This window comes from Pongo abelii, chromosome 4 (genome assembly GCF_028885655.2).
Source record: "Pongo abelii isolate AG06213 chromosome 4, NHGRI_mPonAbe1-v2.0_pri, whole genome shotgun sequence".
Classification (NCBI taxonomy): domain Eukaryota; kingdom Metazoa; phylum Chordata; class Mammalia; order Primates; family Hominidae; genus Pongo; species Pongo abelii.
In genome coordinates, this window is record NC_071989.2 from 66,253,354 (window position 1) to 66,260,815 (window position 7,462).

Here is a 7,462-nt window from a genome sequence, read left to right on the forward strand (position 1 = left end):
CTGTCATCAGGCTGGAGGGCAGTGGCGTGATCTTGACTCACTGCAACTTCCGCCTCCTAGTTCAAGCGATTCTCCTGCCTCAGCCTCCCGAGTAGCTGGGACTACAGGTGTGCACCACCACGCCCAGCTCATTTTTGTATTTTTAGTAGAGATAGGGTTTCACCATGTTGGCCAGGATGGTCTCAATCTCTTGACCTCAATCACTTTGCCTCAGCCTCCCAAAGTGCTGGGATTACAGGCGTGAGCCACTGCGCCTGGCCTAATTTTGTATTTTTAGTAGAGATGGGGTTTCTACATGTTGGTCAGGCTGGTCTCAAACTCCTAACCTCAGGTGATCGGCCCACCTTGGCCTCCCAAAGTGCTGGGATCACAGGTGTGAGCCACTGTGCCTGCTATACAGGATATTTTAAATATTTATATTAGTTATCAATAATTAAGTGTAAGGAATTTTGAAGAAATTTCATATAAAAAAATTTCAGAGCATTTGACAGCACTGGACCCACATTTCCACACAGCAACAATTAGCTATACCTAAGAACCTTCTGATACTAGCTAGATGGGCTAATGCATATATCTGATTACCATATTACTGACCTCCCTATTGTCTCTCCTGTACCAAAGTCTAGTGACAGACACTATTGTTAAATAAACTTTTTTTTTTAGCCACCACACTTGGCTATTTTTAATTTTTTTGTTTGTTTGTTTTTGTTTTTGTAGAGAAGAGGTCTCACCATGTTTCCCAGGCTGGTCTCAAACTCCTGAGCTCAAGCCATCTTCCTGCCTCCACCTCCTAAAGTGCTAGGATTACAGGTGTGAGCCACTGCCCCAGCAGATATTACTGTTATTGTTTGTCTGTTGGTTTGAGACTGAGTCTCACTCTGTTGCCCAGGCTGGAGTTCAGTGGCACTGCAACCTCTGCTTCTAGGGCTCAAGCAATCTTCCCACCTCACCTTCCCGAGTAGCTGGGACTACAGGCTCATGCCACCACACCTGGCTGATTTTCGTAATTTTTTGTAGAGGCAAGATTTCACAGATTGTCTGGGCTGTTCTCAAACAACGTCACTCAAGCAATGCACCTGCCTCAGTCACCCAAAGTGCTGAAATTACAGGTGTGAGCCTGCTTGTTATTGTTGCTGTTTTTATTGTTTTGAAACAGAGTCTCACTCTGTTACCCAAGCTGGAGTGCAATGGTGCAATCTTGGCTCACTGCAACCTCACCTCCCGGGTTCAAGCGATTCTCCTGCCTCAGCCTCCCGAGTAGCTGGGATCACAGGCATCTACCACCACGCCCAGCTAATTTTTGTATTTTTAGTAGAGATGGGGTTTCAACATGTTGGCCAGGCTGGCCTCGAACTCCTGACCTCATGCGATCCACCCGCCTGGGCCTCCCAAAGTGCTGGGATTACAGGCATGAGCCACCACGACCAGCCTCATTCATTGCATTTTGAATGTAACTAATTTCATTTCTCCTTAGCTTTAATTTGGGGAATACCTTGCTGTGATCCTCAAGCACATGTGATTTTCCCTTCACTAATCTTATTTTATCGTTCTTTTTATTTTAGTTTAGTTTTTAACCACATGCTTTCACTTTGATTTTCCTATCCTTAAAGAAAGAGAGAAAATTTTCAAAGCCATACTCAAGTTTTACAATTTCAGTGATACCTACTTGGCTAAACTTATTACTTTTCTATATTTTAAAACTATACACACAGTTACTTCTTCTGGATGCAAAGTTAAATGCCGCAGTGGGAAATAAAGGCCATGAGCTAATAGAGCTGTGATGTGTTTTTGTGTTTTTTGTTTGTTTGTTTGTTTTTCGAGATGGAGTCTTGCTCTGTCACCAGGCTGGAGGGTAGTAGCGCGATCTCTGCTCACTGCAACCTCCGCCTTCCGGGTTCAAGGGATTTCCCTGCCTTAGCCTCCCAAGTAGCCGAGACTACAGGTGTGTGCCAGCATTCCTAACTAATTTTTTAATATTTTAGTAGAGATGGGGTTTCCCTGTGTTGGCCAGGATGGTCTCGATCGCCTGACCTTGTGATCTGCCTGCCTCGGCCTCCTGAAGTGCTGGGATTACAGGTGTGAGCCACTGCGTGTGATGTGCTTTTGATTGTCCTTTTTCCTTTGAAAAAACATTTCTGTGGTATCTATTCTGTGCAAGGCACAGATAAATACAACCCACATAGCACCTAGACAAAGAGATAACGATTTTAAGCACAACAGAAGCCTAAGAACAATAGAATAAAGCAACAAAATTAAAAGAGCATTGCTTTTGGATCTCATGAGAGACCACAGAGTTGTTACTTTTTAATTGTTATAACAAAGGCATACAAATTTCTTTGGTTGCCAAAATCAGTCTTCAGGACTAAATTCCATTTCTGGGAGGACCTCAAGTGGTCCTGTTTTCCCTTGGAAAAAGCCCTAGGAAATGCTCAACATATCATCATATCACTTGCATTCGAGGGTGGATTCAAATGAAGGTCTTGGAGGCCCTAAGAATCTTACCTAGGTCAATTCTCCCTCAGGAAATTCCCCCTCAGGTCAATCCATAAAGCCATTATTAGTGTCCTGACTTAAAGCAGAAACCAATTCCTTGAACAAGGTGGGCACAGAAGGAAGAAAACTTCTGGGAGAGAGTGGCTTTAATTTCAACCAACCAAAGGGACAAAGATGCTTTGGAATGTTTTAGGCTGGCTAGTGATACTCCCCAGCAGAAAATAAACCAGCTGGGTGTATTGGCTCATGCCTGTAATTCCAATGCTTTGAGAGGCAGAGACAGGATGCCCTTTTGAGGCCAGGAGTTCCAGCCTGGGAAACATAGTGAGACCTTGTCTCTATAAAAAAAGAAGAAAATACAGAAAATAAACCAAAGCCTTGCCCATCATTCTACAAGGGACATATTTCTACACTGGAGATGCCTGAGTTGTCCTTTCCAGTTGAGGAGCTGTATATATTTAAAAAGTAGAACTATATCTGAGATTGAAATACTTCTTCAACCCCCATATACCTCCTTTTTTAGATTCTGTTGACCATTATTAAATCTCCAGATTTCTATATGTTCCTGAAGTTTAATTTGGGAACTTGACCCTCCTAGCAGTATGGAATTTAGAGGCCTGGAATTCTTCTCTACAAACTAATAAGTTCTGAGTGGGAAGCAGAATCACTTGGGTGTGAGTTAAGTTCCCTTTTCAGAGACAGAATGGCATGAGATTGACAGCAGGCATTCTGAAGTCAGAACACCTGGTTTCAAATCCCAGCTCAGTTACTGACTGGTCATATGACCTTGGGCATGTTACTTAACCAGTCTGAACTTGGTTCCTCCTCTAGAAACTTGGAACAAAAATGATTCCTAACTCACAGGATAATAAGTAGAATTTTCATTATCTATGGCTGTGTAACAAATTATTCCAAAACTTAGTCATTCAAACCAATAATTTCTTTATTTTTCCTTTTTTTTTTTTGAGAGCAATTCAAGGGAAGGGTAAATAGACTCCACCTCTTTTTTTTTTCTTTGAGACGGAGTTTCACTCTTGTTGCCCAGACTGGAGTGCAATGGCACGATCTCGGCTCACTGTAACCTCTGCCTCCCGGGTTCAAGCGATTCTCCTGCCTCAGCCTCCCAAGTAGCTGGGATTCCAAGCGTCCACCACCATGCCCAGCTAATTTTTTTTTCTTTTTGTATTTTTAGTAAAGACGGGGTTTCACTGTGTTGGACAGGCTGGTCTTGAACTCCAGCCCTCAGGTGATCCACCCACTTTGGCCTCCCAAAGTGCTGGGATTACAGGCATGAGCCACCAGGCCCGGTCTTTTTTTTTTTTTTTTTTGAGACGGAGTCTCACTCTGTCGCGCAGGCTGGAGTGCAGTGGCACGATCTTGACTCACTGCAACCTCTGCCTCCAGAGTTCAAGCAGTTCTCTTGCCTTAGCCTCCCAAGTAGCTGGGATTACAGGTGCATGCCAGCATGCACTGCTGATTTTTGTAATTTTTAGTAGCGATGTGGTTCGCCATGTTGGCCAGGCTGGTCTCGAACTCCTGACCTCAGGTGATCCACCCACCTTGGCCTCCCAAAGTGCTGGGATTACACGCGTGAGCTACTGCGCCCAGCTGCTTCAATATTTCATCTACAAAATAGCAGTAGTAAGTATATCTACCTCAGAATTATTATAAAGGTTAAATGAAATATTACATGTAGGCCGGGGGTGGTGGCTCACGCATGTAATCCTAACACTTTGGGAGGCCAAGGTGGGCAGATCCCTTGAGGCCAGGAGTTCAATACCAGCCTGACCAACATGGCGAAACTCCATCTCTTCTAAAAATATAAAAATTAGCTGGGCATGTTGGTGCACTTCTGTAATCCTAGCTACTTGGGAAGCTGAAGCAGGAGAATTGCTTGTACCTGGGAGGCATAAGTTTCAGTGAGCCGAGATCAAGCCACTGTACTCCAGCCTGGGTGACAGAGCCTGGGTGACAGAGCAAGACTCCGTCTGAAAAAATAAAAAATAAAATGAAATATTACATGTAAAAAGCATAGAAAAGCTGATTTAAAAAAGAAATTTTTTGCGGCTAGGCACGGTGGCTCAAGCCTGTAATCCCAGCACTTTGGGAGGCCCAGGCGGGTGGATCACCTGAGGTCGGGTGTTCGAGACCTGCCTGACCAACATGGAGAATACAAAAAATACAAAAATCTCTACTAAAAATACAAAATCAGCCAGGCGTGGTAGTGAATGGCTATAATCCCAGCTACTCGGGAGGCTGAGGCAGGAGAATAGCTTGAACCCAGGAGGTGGAGGTTGTGGTGAGCCGAGATTGCATCACCACACTCCAGCCTGGGCAATAAGAGCAAAACTCTGTCTGAAAAAAAAAGAAAAAGAAATTTTTCAGCTGGGCGCAGTGGCTCACGCCTGTAATCCTAACACTTTGGAAGGCTGAGGCAGGTGGATTATCTGAGGTCAAGAGTTCAAGACCAGCCTGGCCAACATGGTGAAACCCCGTCTCTACTAAAAATACAAAAATTAGCCAGGCATGGTGGCACACGCCTGTAATCCCAGCTACTCAGGACACTGAAGCAGAAGAATTGCTTGAACCCAGGAGACGGAGGTTGCAGTGAGCCGAGATCGTGCCACTGCACTCCAGCCTGGACGACAGAGGAGACTCTGTCTAAAAAAAAAAAAGAAACTGTTCTTCAGACTTATTGTGGTACATATATAAGGTATGGTTCTAGGTAGTTTTCTCCAGACTGTCAACTAGTTGTCTCAACATTCATAAAACAATCCTTTCTTCTATTTAGTAGTGTCTTTGTGTTATATATTAAATGATCATTTGTAATAAGGTTCTATTTCTCAGGTTCCTATTTCAGTCCCATGAATCTATTTATTTGTTCCATTATTTAAATTATTGTTGCATCATAATGTCATTTACCATCTTGACAGCGACTGTCTCCTCTTTACTCTCGTTTTTAAAGCTATTCTTTGATACCTTAACCTGTTTAGTGAACTTTTTTTATTTTTTAAGACAAACTCTCACTCTGTCACCCAGACTGGAGTGCAGTGGTACAATCTTAACTCACCGCAGCCTCAATCTCCCAGGCTCAAGTGATCCTCCTGCCTCAGGCTCCTGAGGAGCTAGGACTAAAGGCATGCGCTACTACACCTGGCTAATTTTTTAAAATTGTTTTTTTGTAGAGACAAGGTCTCACTATGTTACCCAGGCTGGTCTCCACCTCCTGGGCTTTAAGTGATCCTCCCACCTCAGCTTCCCAAATTGCTAGGGTTATAGGTGTGAGCCACCACGCCCAGCCTAGTGAACTTTTTGTTTTTTCTCACTCATAGTTGTGACCAGTGAACTTTTATCAGTTTCATCTACTTCTAAGAAAAATCTTATTGGTTTAGCATGCTGTTCAAACTCCTAAAAAAATAAAAATAAAAATCATATTAGTATTTTCATTGGAATGATGTTTTAGTTAAAACTTGATGTGAAAATATATTATTTTCCTTTTTTCTCCTTCCAGAACCCTTTAGCTCATGTCATCTTTAAATTTCCAGTAATACAATCCTGTTCTTTTTTTCTTTTTTTTTTTTTTGAGATGGAGTCTCACTCTGTCACCCATGCTAGAGTGCAGCAGCGTGATCTAGGCTCACTGCAACCTCTGCCTCCCGGGTTTAAGTGATTCTTGTGCCTCAGTCTCCCAAGTAGCCGGGACTACAGGCGTGTACCACCATGCCAGCTAATTTTTGTGTTTTTTAGTAGAGACAGGGTTTGACCATGTTGGTTAGGCTGGTCTCAAACTCCTGGCCTCAAGTGATCCACCCGCCTTGGCCTCTCAAAGTGCTAAGACTACAGGTGTGCGCCACTGTGCCTGGCCTCAGTAATACAATCTTTCCTTAAGTATATTCTGGGTTTTTTTTGTTTGTTTGTTTGTGGGTTGTTTCTTTGTTTTTGTTTTGTTTTGTTTTGTTTTTTAGTATGCCTGTCTTGGCACTTTAAGTATATTCTCAAGGTTTTTTTGCCCTTTTAGTGGCAACTATCTGTTTCTTTTATCATAATATTTTCAAGGTGGTTAGTGCTGGTGGATAAGCATACATTTTATCATTTATTTACTCTTTTTTCCTTTTATATTAAATGTCAGTTGTAGAGGGCCAGGTGCAGTGGCTCACGCCTGTAATCCCAACACTTCGGGAGGCTAAGACGAGCAGATCATCTGAGGTCAGTAGTTCGAGACCAGCCTGGCCATCATGGTGAAACCTTGTCTCTACTAAAAAATACAAAAAATTAGCTGGGTGTGATGACACACACCTGTAATCCCAGCTAGTTAGGAGGCTGAAGCAGGAGAATTGTTTGAACCCGGGAGGCGGAGGTTGCAGTGAGCCAAGATCATGCCACTATATTCCAGCCTGGGGGACAAGAGCACGACTCAGTCTCAAAAAAAAAAAAAAAAAAAAAAAGTCAGTTGTAGAGCATTCAGTTAATCATATCTCTCAATTCATTGCTTAATACAAAGTCAGCTACATAATGCCTACTGCTGGGTTTGTTTGTTTGTTTTGTTTTTGAGACAGAGTTTTGCTCTTGTTGCCCAGGCTGGAGTGCAATGGTACAATCTCAGCTCATGGCAACCTCCACCTCCGGGGTTCAAGCAATTCTCCTGCCTCAGCCTCCCAAGTAGCTTGGATTAGAGGCACGTGCCACCACACCTGGCTAATTTTGTGTTTTTAGTAGAGACGGGGTTTTACCATGTTGGTAAGGCTGGTCTTGAACTCCTAACCTCAGGTGATCCACCCACCTCGGCCTCCCAAAGTGTTGGGATTACAGGCGTGAGCCACCGTACCCAGCCTGGTTCATTTTTAAAATTTATTTTTGTTTCCTTCAATGTAGACACCAGTGAGAATTGCTGTGTTCTGCATAAAGAATGCCCCAATCCTGAATCCCATTTTTTTCTCCTCACACTGATGTTCTTTTGCTGTTGTTGTTG